This window comes from Phascolarctos cinereus, unplaced genomic scaffold (genome assembly GCF_003287225.1).
Source record: "Phascolarctos cinereus isolate Bilbo 61053 unplaced genomic scaffold, phaCin_HiC Scaffold_5;HRSCAF=322, whole genome shotgun sequence".
NCBI classification, from domain to species: domain Eukaryota; kingdom Metazoa; phylum Chordata; class Mammalia; order Diprotodontia; family Phascolarctidae; genus Phascolarctos; species Phascolarctos cinereus.
Genome location: NW_027555958.1, coordinates 156,127,900 through 156,144,785, shown reverse-complemented (window position 1 = coordinate 156,144,785; position 16,886 = coordinate 156,127,900). Strand labels below are relative to the sequence as shown.

At 35.8% G+C, this 16,886-nt stretch overlaps 1 pseudogene across 1 annotated transcript in view; it reads right to left on the bottom strand.

The window, feature by feature from the left end:
- The window catches only part of LOC110201366 (large ribosomal subunit protein eL15 pseudogene), a 48,570-nt pseudogene extending 32,195 nt beyond the window's left edge, over positions 1 to 16,375 (bottom strand). Inside the window, exons 1-2 of the transcript XR_013486970.1 lie at positions 16,138 to 16,375; positions 5,085 to 5,232 (exon numbers count right to left, since the gene is read on the bottom strand). The product of XR_013486970.1 is annotated as a large ribosomal subunit protein eL15 pseudogene (transcript). The remainder of the gene's footprint in view (positions 1 to 5,084; positions 5,233 to 16,137) is intronic.
- Between the last annotated feature and the right edge of the window lie 511 nt (positions 16,376 to 16,886).

Genomic DNA, 16,886 nt, shown 5'->3' with positions numbered 1-16,886 from the left:
TCAACAGGCCTTTCATTATCGCCTACACCCAATCTCCCAGTTCTGTTACCTAGCCCTCCATTGTCTATTGCTTCTAGATGGCCCATGGCCACTTCCCACTCTTAATGCTATCTAGACTCCATTCTCCCTTGGCCTCCTGGTCCAGGTCCCAGGCATTCTGTTCACCCCAGCTTACTGGCCACTCCCTTCCAGATCTTCCTAAGACCCCCCTGCATGTTGTGATTTTGGAGTCCCAGCACCCCATAACCTCTAAACCTCAACATCAGGAGAAACTCCAGTGTGGGAAAGTTCAGGGGCTGGGTTGCTTTCACAGATACGGTCTTTTCCTTTTAGGGGTCCAGGTCCCATCACCCTATCAATGCTGGATCAGGTCTTAAAGTGCCTGTTGAAGGGACATGAGTCTTGTCTGTTTCTAAGATAGAAAGGACTCTATTGTACGTGTTGTTGTTATTTTTGATTAGTCATGTCTGACTTTTCGAGACCCCATTTGTGGCTTTCTTGGCAAGGATACTGGAGTGCTTATTGTTATTTCTTGCTCCAGTGGATTAAGACAAACAGAGGTTAAGTGACTTGCCCATGGTCACACAGCTAGTGAGTATCTGAAGCCAGGTTTGAAATCAGATCTTCCTGACTCCAGGCCCTGTGTTCTGTCCACTGAGCAACCTGGCTACCTACTTGTATGTAATAGGCATTTATTAAATATTTGTTGAATTTAATTGGCTCCTGGAGATTGTGGGCGGGTGGGACAATAGCCTGGTTTAACCAAATCATGTCTCAGTATGTAGCTCCTGTCTTTACCATCAAGGAATCATATCAGGGGTAGAGATCACATCCTTTTAGACAATTAATATAATAGCCTGATTGGAATGGAGGACTTAGTATGCTTAGTTTTGTCATAAGTAGAAAGGAAGCTATGAAGGTTGCTTATGTAGGAAAATTCCTACTTCTCTTTAGGTTCACCTGGAAAGAAGTAATGGAAGATGTCCATTTTCAGGAACTGAATGATAATGACTTCCTTCATTGTGTGAATGGATCTCATGGCACTTAAATTTTTTCTTTTAAATGAAAAACAGGATGTTACTTTCATTGCATGACAATCATTTATCTCTCTCCTCTTCTCTCCTCCCTCCCCTCCCTTCCCCACCCATCCCAGTGTTCTGCCCAAAGGAAGGTAAATTTTGATGGATGAAAGCTATCTCATTAACTTGGAGTTTACTGGCTAAATTTCTTCTTCCAATACCAAGCCTTAAACTCTATTCATTCTGGATCTTATGGATTGGACAACAATAGATCTCTGCCCAAGCCCCACTTAATGGTTATATTTTGGGACCTCCTGCTCAGAGAGAATGTAAATATTAACTGTTTCTCTCTTAACCAACAACCTGAGGGTCTTTCCCTCCCAGTTTGAATTTTTTTTTTCATTAAAGGGGCCATCCCTTGACTCACTTCTTAAAGAGGCCTATTAGCTGAATGGGCATTGCCTCACTCAAAATGAGTACCTGAAAAGACCTTAGCTTAACAGGGCCAAGGTCTGCCACTGCATCCTGGGCCATCTCCAGTCGTCCTGATCAATATCTGGCCACTTGACCCAGGTGGCTTTGGAGAAGAAAGTGAAGCTGGTGACCTTGCACAGCCCTCCCTCAATCAAATCAAAGTCAACTGCAAGTCATGTCATTATCTCCCTGATGTCATGGTCCTCTTTGAGAACAAAGGACAAACCACACACCCACAATTATTAAACTATACTATTGCTAAACTATACAACAAAGCATATATATGTACTAAACTATACTATTGTTAAGCCCAATTAGGAAGTCAGTGCCTGCCATCAGTGATACTTGATGTTTAATGTCAACTTTTGCTACAGTATGTATTGAACTTTCTGGACAACAATGACACCTTGCCTCTTATATACTGGTAAAGAAACAGTGATTTTCAAAGTAATAATTGTGGCTTAAATGAACATTCAAGTAGAAAAGATTAATTTTGCTTTTTTGTAGTACCTTTCCTTTTCTTGCTAAATACATTTTACAAAGACTTAAAATAATAATCATAGCTTATGTCTGTAAAAAGCATTGCAATTTGCAAAGCACTTCATACATGATAATACCAAAGTTTATATAGAATTTAACATTTGCAAAGCATTTTACATATATATTATCTTATTTGATCCCCACAACAACCCTATGTGATAGGGGCTATCATTAGCCTCTTTTTCCAGATGATGAAGTGAAGACTTAAAGAGGTTAAGGTCACTGAAGTCATTATGTGACAGTGCCTCTAAAACAGATAACTCTGTGTGTGTGTGTGTATGTGTGTGTGTGTGTGTGTGTGTGTGTGTCTAACTTTACAGAGTACATTCCCTCTGAAGAGCTGGAACCTAGGTTGTCAAATTTGTCTTATGTTCTCAAACTCCTAAACCATAAGAAGCAAAAAATAATTAGCCTTTATTTTATAATTAAAAGCTATAGTACATCCAGCCATTTAACTCACTGGTATATATGAAAGAGCCCAGAAGGGGAGCTTACCTTCCCCCTCAGACACAAGGTGACCTTTTGAACCTCAGTTTCCTCATCTGGAAAATGGACGGGAGGAGTAGTGATACTTTTCTTACCTACTGCATAGGGTTGTTATGAGAGAAGTAGTTATTTCAAAGTGCCAAAGAAATGTGAGCTATCATCATTTATTCAACAGAAGTTATTAACTGTCTACTATATACAAAGCACCAGGTGAGTTACTGGGAGGGTTAGTAAAGATAGATGGCTTTCATAGCATAATCCAGGTTCAGTTCCAGGTTAAGTAGAACTATGATTTTAGAGAAATAGCTTGGTGGGACAGGCCTGGGTGTGGACCAAAGGTCTGGATTGGCTGTGCACCTGACTTCCTGTGTGGTTTTAGGAAAGTCACTTAACCTCAAATAGCTTCAGTTTCTTTATCTGTAAAATGAACAGGTTGCTAGAGAAAGAACTGATAAATAGAAGTATATGTAGAATAACTTTACATATAAATGCCTATTTGTGTCTAATGGTAGCCATCTCTGGGTGGGGGAAGGGAAAAAAAAAAGAAAACAATTTACATGATAATTTTATTGTGTTTTGAAAGGAATAGCAAATCGTGCATAGTAGATTTACAGTTTCATGTGCAATCATATTTTTATTGTACTATGTTATGAAAATGCTCATTTTATTCCATAAATTATAAATAAAATTAAAAAAGTAAGAGAATAGAAAAAAAATGAACAGATTGTTCTATATATTTCTCTAAGGTAATTCCTAGTACTAAAATTCTGTGATTCTATGAAACAAAATGATCCCTGCCCTCAAGGAATTTATATTCTAATAAGAACACTGAGATCAAGACTATAACTGTATGAACGAATGAATTTGTCCAACTTGATTTTTATAAAGGTCAAATACAGTAATAGAAGTTTTGGCCCCCTCCCTACCCTCATCCATTCATAATTAGAAATATTTGGCTTTTCTGAATTTTTCACAGCTCAATAAGTTGTTTTGGTGCCATTTCCCCAATATTACTTAGTGAAGTAAAGCCAGGGTTTTAAATGTAAATTTGAAAAAAATAGTATTTAGGTAACTCTTGGCTCAGACTCCTATGCCTCACACATTAGATTACATAATTCATGAGACTTTTATAGTGTTCAATATACTTAATGTCTTGGTTAAAGACCAAATACAGCATGATGTCTCTATTACAGAGAACTGTTTACTCATTAATTCATTTAGTAGGATAATGCTTATACTTTTACTATCAATTGTAATCATCTGCTTGTTTGAACTGAGAGCTTGAGTTCATTAGGTCTTCCAGTAAGGGGAGTAAAGAGACTTTCGTAAGTGTGTGTGAGAATCTCAAACTCATCTATTTCCTAATAGGGTTACTCAATAATTTTATTTAATAATAATTGTAATCAAGAGGTTGGGTTTTATTTGAACTAACAAATGATTGCTCCTCACACTCAAACTCAAATGAATTTGTGATCTTATCATTGTGGATATTCCCTCCAGTGATGTAGATCTCAACCTATCTATAACTCCCCCTCCTATGTGACTTCTGTCCTGCTTTAAGTTAACCAACACTGCTCCACCCAGTATGCTGGGGATCTTCCTTACTTTCTCTTGACATTTTTGTAAAGGAAATGGAACCCAAAGGCTGTAAGTCAGCGATCCCTTTATTTTGACCACAAATGAGCTCATCTTCTTTTTCAATCATACATTTCTTTGATATTGTTCTTTACACTACTTTCCCTTCATAAATCACTGTTTATAATTTGTTGCAGCCTATTCATATCTATCTTTCCATTGCCCTCTAAATCAGGGCTTCTTAAACTTTTTCCACTGGCCACCTATTTTCCCATTTCAGCAGTGTTTGAGGGCATGCACAGTGCAAAGTGCACATGCTTTGTGTTCAGAACCACGGCTGCAGTGAAGTTGCTCGATGCAACATGGACAAGAGCTGCCAGAAATACCTCAGATTCATTATGCATTTGATTTTTAATTATTTTTTGATCATTGCACATTCAGAAACTTTCACTGTTGCTAAATTTTCACAAGCCCATATGGGGTCGTAACCCACAGTTTAAGAAGTGTTGCTTTAAATGGCACTCTTAAATTCTTCACAGATCATATCATATTCCATGTCTTGAAGCTATATAACAATAATTTTTAAAATGGCATTACATTCACATTTGTTTTACAGAGAAACTTGAGGTACTTAAAAAACTTTAAAATTTCCTAAAGGTAATCCAATTCACTCTCTTCTTTCTCTTTAATCCTAGACACACACACGCACACACACACACACACACACACACACACACACACAGAAGAGAAGAGAGAAAAAGAGAGAGAGAAGAGTGTATAAGAGATGAATAGAAATAGTTTTAGAGAGAAGGCACTAAGATGAAGGAGGACTGGGAAAGTCTTCCTGAAGAAGGTGAGCTGAGATTTGAAGGAAGCCAGGGAAGATGTGGAGGGACAGTTCCAATGGTTTACTTATAGTTTTACCTATAGAATTATTATCCATAATACAACTAAAACAAGACCTTGATGAAGTATTTTTTAATTTGTTACCTTGAGTCTTCCTTCATCCTAAATCCAGTCCTTAGCACCAGCAGCACATTGAATCAAGAGGTTGGTGTTCTAATCCCAGCTCTGCTACTGATGAGTTGTGTAACATCAAGTCAATGGTTTAACCTCTCCAGATCTCAGTTTCTGCATCCTATAAAATAAGGAGGGTTGGATGAAATGATGTCCCAAATCCCTTCAAGTTCTAAGATGTTCATAAAAAAACACTTCTCACACACCTGCTAAATCTAATAGAGTGAGGAAAGCATCCTGGGCTTAGAGTCTGAAGGTATTTGGATTCAATTCCATCACTTGGCATGGTTGTTGTCCTTTGTTCTCGAAGAGGACCAAAATGACATCACTATGTTGGAGTCAAGGTACAGTGTGTCTGACTGTGGCTGATCAGAGCAATACAAGCTCAGAAGGCTCTACCACAGGTTGGGTACAAATAGTTCAAATGAACATTTGGAGTGGAGATGTCTCTGAATTTCTGCATCTCACGTTTCTTTTGAGTTAGTGCAATTCTGGTTAGCTCATAGAGTACAGAGCCTTCTTTGATTTGGGCATGCCATGCTGGGCAGACCTTTGCTAGTGTCTCCCATGTCAAGCAAGCAATTCCGAAGTTCTTCAGCAAGAATTTAAAGAGTACCCTTGCATTGCTTCTTCTGACCACCTTGTAAGTGCCTGCCTTCCATCACTTAACAGCTGTGTGAGACCACAGGCTAGTCATTTAACCTATGAGCCTTGCTTTCTTCACATCTAAATCAGGGATAACTATACCTGAAGTACCTACTGATTTGGATTGTCATGATGATCAAATGAAATGTTATATATAAAGTACTTTCTTTGTTTATTATTTTATTTTTCTCTGATTACATGTAAAAACAATTTTAGAATCCATTTTCAAAATTTTGAGTTTCAAATTCTCTCCCTTCCTCCCTCTCCACACTCCTCATTGAGAAGGCAAACAATTCGATACAGATTATGCATGTACAGTCATGCGAAACATATTTCTATATTGGTCATGTTGTGAAAGAAAACATAGATGAAAACAACTCAAGAAAAATAAAGAAAGTAAAAAAAAAGTGTGCTTCAATCTGTATTCAGATACCAATCAGTTCTTTCTCTGGGGAAGGATAGCATTTTTCATCATAAGTCCTTCAGAGTTGTCTTGGATCATTGTATTGCTGAGAATAGTTCAGTCATTCACAGCTGATCATCTTACAATATTGCTGTTAATAAAACACTTCTTAAATCATGAAGTACTTCATAAATGTAAGCTATTATTTCAGAACAAAATCATTTTCCAACCACATAGAACTTTTCCTCCATTCATTGCACATTTATCATATGCAAACTATGTGCTAAGCACTGTAGGATATACAAAAATAATCAAAACACAATTCTTACCCTTGCTGGGAGATTATAATCAGGGAGGTAAGACATGAATGCAAATAATATAATACAAATTGGAATGGACTGAGTGTATAAACACAGCTACAAACATTTTATTCCAAAATTTTTCAGAAAGTTAGTTAGTGGTGGAATGATAACCATAAAGCAGAATTTCTTAATTGGTATAGGCAGGTAGGTGGAGCAGTGGATAGAGAGCTGGGATTAGAGTCAGGAAGGTCTGAATTAAAATCTGACCTCAGACACTTACTTGGATGACACTTAGCAAGTCACTTAACCTCTATCTGTCTCAGTTTCTTGAACTGTAATATGGGAATAATAATATCACCCAGGGTTGTTGTGAAGATCACATGAGATATTATTGGTGAAGTACTTAGCACAACGTCTGCACGTTGTTGTTGTTCAGTTCTTTCAGTCATGTCTGACTCCTCATGAATTCATGGGTCATGGATTTTCTTGGCAAAGATACTGGAGTGGTTTGCCATCTCCTCCAGTTCATTTTACATATAAGGAAACTGAGGCAAACAGTGTGAAGTGACTTGCCCGGGGTCACACAGCTAGTAAGTGTCTGAGGCCAGATTTGAACTCAGATCTTCCGACTCCTGGCCCAATACTCTATCCATTGTGCTACCTAGATTCCCGACCGACGCATAGTAGATACTTAATAAGTGCTTGTTCCCACGGTGTCTGTGAAAGTTGAGGTAGCTGGTATCATGGAAAGAGTGTTAGATTTGTAGTCTGAATGTTAACTGGGTCCTTATTCCACCTCTCGCATTTACTAGCTTCATGACTGAGGTCAAATGACTTAAACCATCTAACCTTCATACTCTTCATTTGTCAAATGGGAGTGATGATAGTACTGGCAATACTAAACTTACAGGGCTCAAAGGAAATAATCTATTCCAGTGTTTTGCAAAGCTCCCATATTAATGCCAGTTATTGCCATAGGATAAGGTCATAGGAAATACTATCTAATCCAATATTCTTAGGAATAGGGAATTCAATACTCCCTGGCCGTGTCAATCAGCTCTTCAAGGACTATCCTGAATATTCAGCAGGAATATGTTTCTCCTTGCATGATACCATAATTCCCTTTCAATGGTGGCAGAAAGGGGTATGACCTTTCCAAAAAGTAACTGGCTTCTCAAGAACAGTTCAGAAGAAGTGTCATGAAAGAGTCTAGGCACAAAGGGGAGGCTGGGATCCTTTAGATGGCTTTTGATTTGACTTTTCCTGGAAAAGTTACACAGGGAAATAAGCTTGTTTCAACTTGTTAAGTACTGTCATCAGAGTTTCCAGGGAAGAGAGACTTGGCTTCCAGACAATTGGATGAGTCTGAGTCTTAAGGCGGATTAACTGAATTGTTTTCTTTGATTGGTTTCATACCCATGCTCCTTTTAACACTTGGTAAAGCAATAGCACAATTGCAAAAGTACTTAAAACACAGACAAACACACACAGACACAGACACAGACACACACACAGAGACACACACACACACCCCTTAACATTTTCTCCTACTGGGGTATAGTTTCCAGTAGATGATGAATAGATGGGACACTTCTTTGCCAAGGAAGGTTCCATGGCAACAGAAAGAAGTTGGGTCCCATCACTAATCATTGGTGACTTAATATAATGTTCCAAAGCCCTACCTAAATGGAACTGATTAGCTCATTTAGTTCTGATGGAGAGGGAAATGGGGGTTAGGAGGGACATGAGGTCTTGATAGAAGGGGTATCACATGTTGAACATCAGTCTTTTTTTGAAAGGGTGATGTTATGAGATATATTTCAACTAATCAAACAATGATACATTAAGTACCTACTATGTGCCAGGCACTGTGCTAGGCATTGAGGATGCAAAATCAAAAATTGATATAGTCTCTGCCCTCAAAGAACTTAGAATCTAAGGTCTTTGTGAATAGGGATTGTTTGAGTCTTCATATTTAGATTCCCAGGGCCTTACGTAGTGTGTCATAGTTGGTGTTTAATTCATGCTTGTTAGTGGATCCTGTGGAGAGACATCATACACATATAAGAGTGCACAAAATAATATTTTGTAACTTACATAAAATGAGAGAAATGTGTCTTTCCAAAGAATCATCAAATTTTAGAGGTGGAAGCAATATTAGAAACCATTTAATCCAACCCACACCTGAAAAAGAATGGCCATTATATTATGCTAGATAATCGGTCACCAAGTTCTTTGCTCAAAGACTTCCAATGAAGGAGAATTCAATATCTCTGGAAGCTGCTTATTCCACATGGGGCAGGGGAACAATAAATACATGTCCTCAGTGGGAAAAGGGATTCTATGTGGATCAAGCTTATTTGAAAGGGTTGGGGTAGCAACAGAGGTAGATACTTGTGGACCTGGAGGTTTTACTTTAGGTAAGGGTAACAAGCTGAATCCACAAATAGGAGTACCAGTGTACTGACTGGAACAAATTTTGATGCCACACATCCATAAGCTAGAGACCAATTTCAGAAAAAAATCAAGTTAAATTATCTCATATCAACAAATATTTATTAAGTACCTCGTATGTGACACAGAGTATATGAAGTGATGAGGACACAGACAGAAGGAAAAACAGCCCCTGCTCTAAAGGTGATCACAGTCTAAAGGCGAACGGACCCTGTTCTCCTTAAAATGAATAAATATAGAATATTTAATTAAGTCCACTGTATTTTTCTCACTCAGGAAATATTATAAAATCATAGAATTTCAGATTTGGAAAGAACATCAGAGTTCATCTAGTACAATCAATCAGTCAATAAATCTTTATTAAACACCTGCTATGTGCCAGACATTGTGCAAAGTACTAGTGAATACAAAGAAAAGCAAAATCAATCCCTACTCTCAAGATGTTCACAGGGATTCTCTCTGTAACACCTCCTGACAAATGGGCACCCAACATTCTCTTTTTCTTTTAATTTATTTTATTTTAAATTTATGGAATAAAACAAGCATTTCCATAACATACTATAATAAAAAAAAGATGATAGCCCATGAAACTACAGATCTACTATGCATAGTTTGCTATTCCTTTTAAATATATACCAAAGTTATCACATACATTTTTTTCTTTTTTCCCCCTCCCCTCCCTAGAGATGACCACCATTACACACAAATACATATATATATATATATATATATATATTTATTCTACACATACTTGGGGAACCCACTACTACCTCACAAGGTATCCCAAGACAGAACAGTAATTCTGGGTCGTGCTTAGTCTTAGGAATCTTTTCTTACTATCTCGCTTAAATTTGCCTCTTCTTTACCCCCACTGCTCCCAGTACTTTCCTCTGGGACAAACAGAACATGCTAAACCTTCTTCCAACATGACAGTCTTTAATAATTCTAAGGCAGCTATCATGTATCCCCTGAGTTTTCTCCAAGCTAAGTATCCCTGGTTTCTGTAGCTGCTCATTTTATGAAAATGTCTCAAGGCCCTTCATCTTTCTAGTTGCCTTTTCTTGAAAATTCTCCACCTTATCAATGTCTTTCACAAACTGTGGTGGAGGGAACTGAAAATGGCATTCCAGATGAGTTGTGAACGGGCTAGAATACAGAAAAACTACCACCTCCTCAATCCTGAAAACTATGCTTCTCTTAACAAATTCTAAGACTGAAATCGATTTTGGGTGTTGTATAACACTGTTGATACATATTGCTCTTGCAGTCCATTTTGTTAGACACGTTTTTGTCTCACTATCTATACTGGTTTATTTCTTGGACTCAAGTTTAAAACTACATTTCTTCCTATAAATTTTTTTTTATATCCAGCCCAGTGTTTTAGGCTGTTAAGATCTTTTTATACAGTATTTTAACTCTTCCTTACAGTTTTGTGTCATCTGCAAGTTTTTGGAAGTATGACATCTGTGCTTTTATCCATATCATTGATCACAAATTTTTAAAAAGGTTAATAGCACAAGGACTAACACAGATCTAAGAAATACTGTTCCACAAGAGACCTTCCAAACTGATGTTGTTGCCATCCAACCAGTTCCAACTGCATCTAGTTATATTATCACCTGGCTTGTATCTCTCCATCTTTTCCAGTAGAATAGCATAGTACGTTTTATCAAAGGTTTTGATAAAATCTAGGTAAATTTTATGTACAACACCCCCTTGATCTACTGGTTTGGTAATTCTGTTGTTAGTAAAGTCATCCTGGAATGTGTGTGTGAGTGCGTGTGTGTGTGTGTGTGTGTGTGTGTTCACTGCTTTTCTTTCTGTGTTTACTTAGCATATCTTTAATTACACGTTCTAGATTTTTGCCTGGGATCAGAGTCAATTCACTGGCCTAAGTTTGCAGATTCTAGTATTTTGCCTTTTAAACAACAAATTAGGACTGCATTTGCTCTTTTCCAGTACTGTGGTGCTTTTTGCATTCTGCACAATGTCTCAAATATCACTGACAATTAGTCATCAGTTGCACTACCATTTCACTCAGTACCTGAATATGTAATTCATCCGCACCAGTCAACTTAGATTCATCAAGGGCAGCTAGGTGTTCTTTTAATATTTTCTCATTACTGTGGGTTATCAAGTGCCTACTAGCCATTTCTCTTCTTTCCTTTCTGGCCAAGGATCATTCTCCTTGGCAAAGAAAACACATCAAATTAGAATAGAGAAGCTCTACCTTGTCTCAGTAGTTGGTTATCATCACCCAGCCACCCCAAGCAGTGGGCCTGTAGGTTTTTTGATATTCCTCTGTTAACCAATGGCACTAAAAATGTCCTTACCTTTTCTTAGTTATTCTGAGTGTTAGCACTCCTGACACTATTCTCACAATATGCTTTTGTATTCGTCCGTCATCATCTGCTCAGGCTTCTATCTTCTCTATATATCTTTCAAATGTATAAGTTAGTAGGTGAAGTTACCTACTAATTCTTACCAATCTCTTTAAACAACAAACCCCTTGTTCTCTTCATAAAAATTAGATCTCTCTGTCTTTATAATGTCATCTTAGAGATTTTCTCATTCCACTCGGGCTCTTTTTCCCCTGTAGAATTTTAATTCATGGCATCTTTCTAACCTTTATAGAATTTCCTTTTTGCTACTCCACCCCTTTTAAGAACGCAATTATTATAAAAGAAAGAAAAATATTGATAAATATTCTACTTTTGTCAGACAGAGATGTCTGGATAGTTGCAGTCCTTTGTCACTATTGTAATCGGGCAAGATTTGTGACCTGTTTCCCAAACTCCTTATCTATTATTTTTTTTCCCTAGGTGGTCTGTAGTACATGGTAAGGACAGTATGGTCTGTCTGTCGATTTTAATCCAGATACTTTCCACCATGATTCTCCCTTTTTGTTTCTTGTTTTCTTCATGTAAGCATAACTTCTTAAAATACAGTACCAATCCACTTTCCCTACCTACCTCAACAATACAGATACATACTTTTGCATATCCTATTCCTTTTGAATATGATTTACCCTTCCAGGGTCATATTCCTGCTAAGTGTCTCACCGCAACAAATTTCAGTGATATCTAGGCACTCAAATTTGCCTCCTTCCATTATAGTGTTTAGTTCATTTTACTTTTAAATCAAATTTTGTGCATTTATTTAGCACTTACTGTATTGGTAGGCATTGTGGTAAGAGCTTTACAATTATTATCTCATATGATCTTCACAACAACCTTGAGAGAGGGGTGCTGTCATTACCCTCATTATACAGATGAGAGAATTTCGAGAAACAGGGATTATTGTTGTTTGTCCTTCCTTCTTGAAAAGGAATGATGACATCAAGAGGGTAATGTCTTGACTTGCAAGTGAATTGGATTTAAGTGAGGCAGAGCTGTGCAAAGTCATCAGCTTCACTCTCTCCTCCATGGTTGTCTGAGTCTCGTGGAAAGACACAGATCAGGATGAGTGATGATGACCGCAGATGCAGTGGGCAACTTTGGCCTTTCTAAGCCAAGGTCTTTCCCAGGCCTCAGTTTATCTGAGGCAACACCCATTCTGTGACTTAAGGCTAGGTAAAAAATGAGGCAAAAGATAGGTGTTTGACTCCAAATGGGCTTTATCAAAGCCTATTTTTCTAGTGCTCTATTTCAAGAGATCATAAATTGAAACCACATGGGGCAGAAGAGTTAATTGTCCCAGTTTTTTAAATTATAGAATAAATAAGTAGGGAAAAGGAAAAAAATCTAGCCTGTAAATGAGGAAATTTAGACAAACAGGGTGAAGTGACTTGCCCAAGGTCATATAGCTAGTAAGTGTCTGAGCTCAGGTCTTCCTAATTCCAGGCTGGATGCTCTATCCACTGTGCCATGGTTTTTATTATTGGCTCTTTTTTTCCTTTTTGTTTCCTATGACCTTTTGAGTATTTTTACTGATATTCTTTCTATATTGTTGTTATAGGCAGTTTTATCATTTTTATTAGCATGTCTCAACCATGACAAATGTATTTCTCTTAAATTAAAATTATAAAGAGTATTTTGTAGCTATTGTCATATAATTCCTGTGTTTGTTTTGGTAGTCTCCCAGTTACTTAATACATTCTGAAATAATTTTGAATGGCATTCCTTTTTCATCTCTTTCTATCTGGTTCTGTTGGTGATATACAGGAAAGCTGATGATTTTTGTGGTTTTATTGTATTTTATGCTACTATTTTACTAAAGTTAAAAATGTTTCTATTAATTTTGGAATTCTAAGTAAACTATCACATAAGTTACAAAAGTCATAAGTATGTTTCCTCTTTGCTTATGTTCATTATATAAATTTTTTTCGTGTATTTTTTTCTATAGCTAGTATTTCTAAAACTGTATCAAATAAGTGTGGTGACAATAGAAATTTTACAGAAGATGCTAGCTCTTGATTTCAAATAGATAATGTTTAATCTATTAAAGAACAGTCCATTTATTCCTATGCTTTTTAATTAAAAGGAATCATAAATAGATACTATATTTTGTCAAAAGCATTTTCTGTTATCTATTTTTGCTTTCTTTTTTCTTCACTTTTCATTTGTTTTTGCTATTGCTATAGTCTATTATGTTTATTGTTTTCCTGATATTGAACTGTGAATGAATTATATATATATATAACCATATATGATATATATATATATATATATATCTCACATATAAATCTACCCTAGTCACAGAATATTGCTGTCATTGCTTTAAACTCTTTACTAATATTTTATTCAATTTTTACATCAATATTCATTAGAGATATTTACCTGTAGTTTTCTCTCTCTGACTTTTTCCTTCCTGGTTTAGGTATAAAGACCATGGAAGGAGTTCAGTGGAATCATCTTTCTGTGTTTTTATAAACAATTTTAAAACAATGTAAATTGGAATTAATTGGTCTTTGAATATTTGATGGAAATGACTTGTAAAATCCTGATACCCCACTGTGAAAGTCCATTGATAGTTTTTTCCATTTCTTTTCTGAGATTGGATTATTAAATTATCAAATTCTTTTCTGATAAACTTGATGTTTTATGTTTTTTTTGTAAATATTTATACATTTCATTTGAGTTATTTTTGCTGGCATATAATTAGACAATATAATTTATAATTTCTTTTATTTCCTACTTATTTGCTATGAGTTCTCCTTTTTCATTATTTTTATCAGATTAAAATGTTTGTTTATTTTATGTGACTTCAAAAAATGGTGCCTGATTTTATTTATCAAATATATTTTTGTTTTTCAATTTTTTATCTATTTTTTTATTTTCAGAATTTCTATTTGTGTTTAGGTTTTTTTTTATTTTTTCCATTTGTTTAACTGAATACCCAATTCATCTATCTGTTCTTTTACTTTTTTGTTGATAAAAGTATTTAAAGATATTTATTTTCCTTTAAGGACTACTTTGGCTGCATCCTCAAAGTTTTGTTGTGTTTTCTAATGTTTGTCATTTTCTTTAATGAAAATAGCTATTGTTTTTGTGATTTACTCTTTACTCACTGATTCTTTAGGATTGAATTATTAATTTTCCATTTAAGTTTTAATTATTTTTCATAATTCTTTTATTGATTCCAATTGTATTGTGTTGTGGTCAATAAGATTGTGTTTAATACTTCTGATTTTCTGCATTTATTCAAGAACTTTTTATGCTCTAGAATGTATAGCTATGAATCACTGAGAAATGTGTATCTTATTTTCTATTTTGATTCATTAATCACCAGAACTGTATCATATTTAAGTTTTTTTCATTCTATTTGGTCTTCAATTTTTTTCCTTATTTATCTTTTTTGTTATACTTGTCTAGGTTTGAAAGGGGCCCATTGAAGTCCCCAACTATCATATTTTTGCTGCCTATTTCTTCCAGAAATTCAAATAACTGAATTGTGATACAATTCAGTATGTGTATATTATTGATATTATTTATCTATGGTATCTTTAAGCATAATTTAGTTTCCACATTTACCTCTTTTAATAATATCTATTTTGCTTGTTATCTTCTTTGAAGTCATTATTGTGACTTATTTTTATAAAAATTTTCCTGAAGGATAATGACTTTTGCTCTTCACCTTCATTTGAACTCTGTGTAAATAATTGTATTTCAAGTGTGTTTCTTCTTAATTAACATATTGCTGGATTCTTCTTTCTAACTTATTCTGCTGCCCTCCTTTGTTTTGTGAGTAAGCTTGCCAGAAGTAGGACTTGAACCCAAGACTAGCTCTCTAGCTATTATGCAATGCTGCCTCTTTTATGTTGTATCTCAGAGAATCCCATCTGCATTATAAAAATTAATTTAAAAAACCTATTAAAATGGGAGAGAATGGGTTAATTAATGGGTATTTATCTTGATTGTTGAGGAGAGATTTTTTTCTTGTCTTAGAAGTAATTTTAAAGAATAAGATAGTTCTGCTTCACAATGTTACAAATGAATAAAATAATTCCCTATAAAATAATGGTTAAAAGAAAAAGAATATTATTGATTTTGAAAAAAATAGCAAATGTGACATAAAAACTTGTCATCTAAAATATATGAAGAACCATAACAGAATAACCAAAGTAACAAAATAAAAGGATATTTTATCAAAGTATATGACCAGAGGATTTTGAGAAGAAACAAAACTTGTTAATAATCACTTAACAAAACGTTCAATATTGTTAATAATCAAAGAGATGCAAATTAAAACAACTTTGAACTACTTCTACCCACCCATTAAGTTGGCAAAAATAATTACTTATGGAATCATGAACTTGTATTATCGTTTCGGAGACCAGTGAAAGTTATAAAACTAATCATATGTTTTCACCCAACAATTCTCTGCCATTGTTGGAAATAAACTCTGAAATTTGTCAAACACACACATATGTTGGCTTATTTGCAAAGATTTTTTTGTAGAAGCATTATTTATAATTGAAAAAAAAACACAACAACCCTGGTGTAATGACATTTGCTCAGCTGGTAAGTAGGCAGGCCTTGCTGTCCATACCTTCTTCCTTTCTTTTCTCCCTCCACTTGCTACACATACTTTGTATGGGAAAAATTTCTCTAAAACTCACTCCTCCTTTAGAACATTATTTATTCCCTAAACATTTCTCTCAGCCCTCTCCCTTCTGGGAAAGTGTTATCCTTCTAAACCTGGTGCCCATGAATCCCAGAGACAAATGGCAATTTTTGACTCACCAACAACCAGCTGGCCTGTTTTGATTCAAGGGACTCACCAGTAAAAGTATTCTCTTTCCTCTGGGATGCTGTTAAAAATAAATCAATGCATTTTTTCATTTCTTTGAATATGAATCCCCAGCAACCTAATGCTGACAATGCACCAGCTTCAGTTTCTCTCCCTTCCAGGCTTTCCCAATTGGCCCCCTTACCACTGTATCCCAAACATGGGTACTCATAGTTTAACTGTTAACCATGGTTTAATTAGTGGCTTTTAGCAACAAAGAAAAGAAAGACACAATGGAACATTTAACTGAGCATGTTCCCAATTGCTGACTACAGAATACTTGCAAGCAGGAAGGTGATTACATGGGTCCTTTTCACTCTTCCTCCTTTTGCCATGCCCTCCTTGCTTTCTTGAAGGGCATATGCAGGAAGAAGTTGGGCCAGATGGCCTATTAATGTGGGTACATAGTTCCTACAAATTAGTTCACAGTCAACAGCAAAAGGGGAATCACAGAGTTCTGATTTGTTAGGTCATCTCATCCAGTGCCTTCTGTTTCTCCTACCAGTTCCCAATTCTGAGTTATCATAAAGAGTTTGAGGAAAACAAAGAGAGTTACATGTCTCAACCCCAATAAATCTACCACCACTACCATTTTCCTGAGCCTGGTGGATTCTTGGTCCCAGTAGAGTCACCTGGCATATCTTTCCTCCTTTCTTGATCTTTCTTCTTTCTTCAGAGGTGTTTTCACCCTCCATTTTGCAATTGAAACCCAGAAGAGAATGAAAGTGGGAACTCATTTGT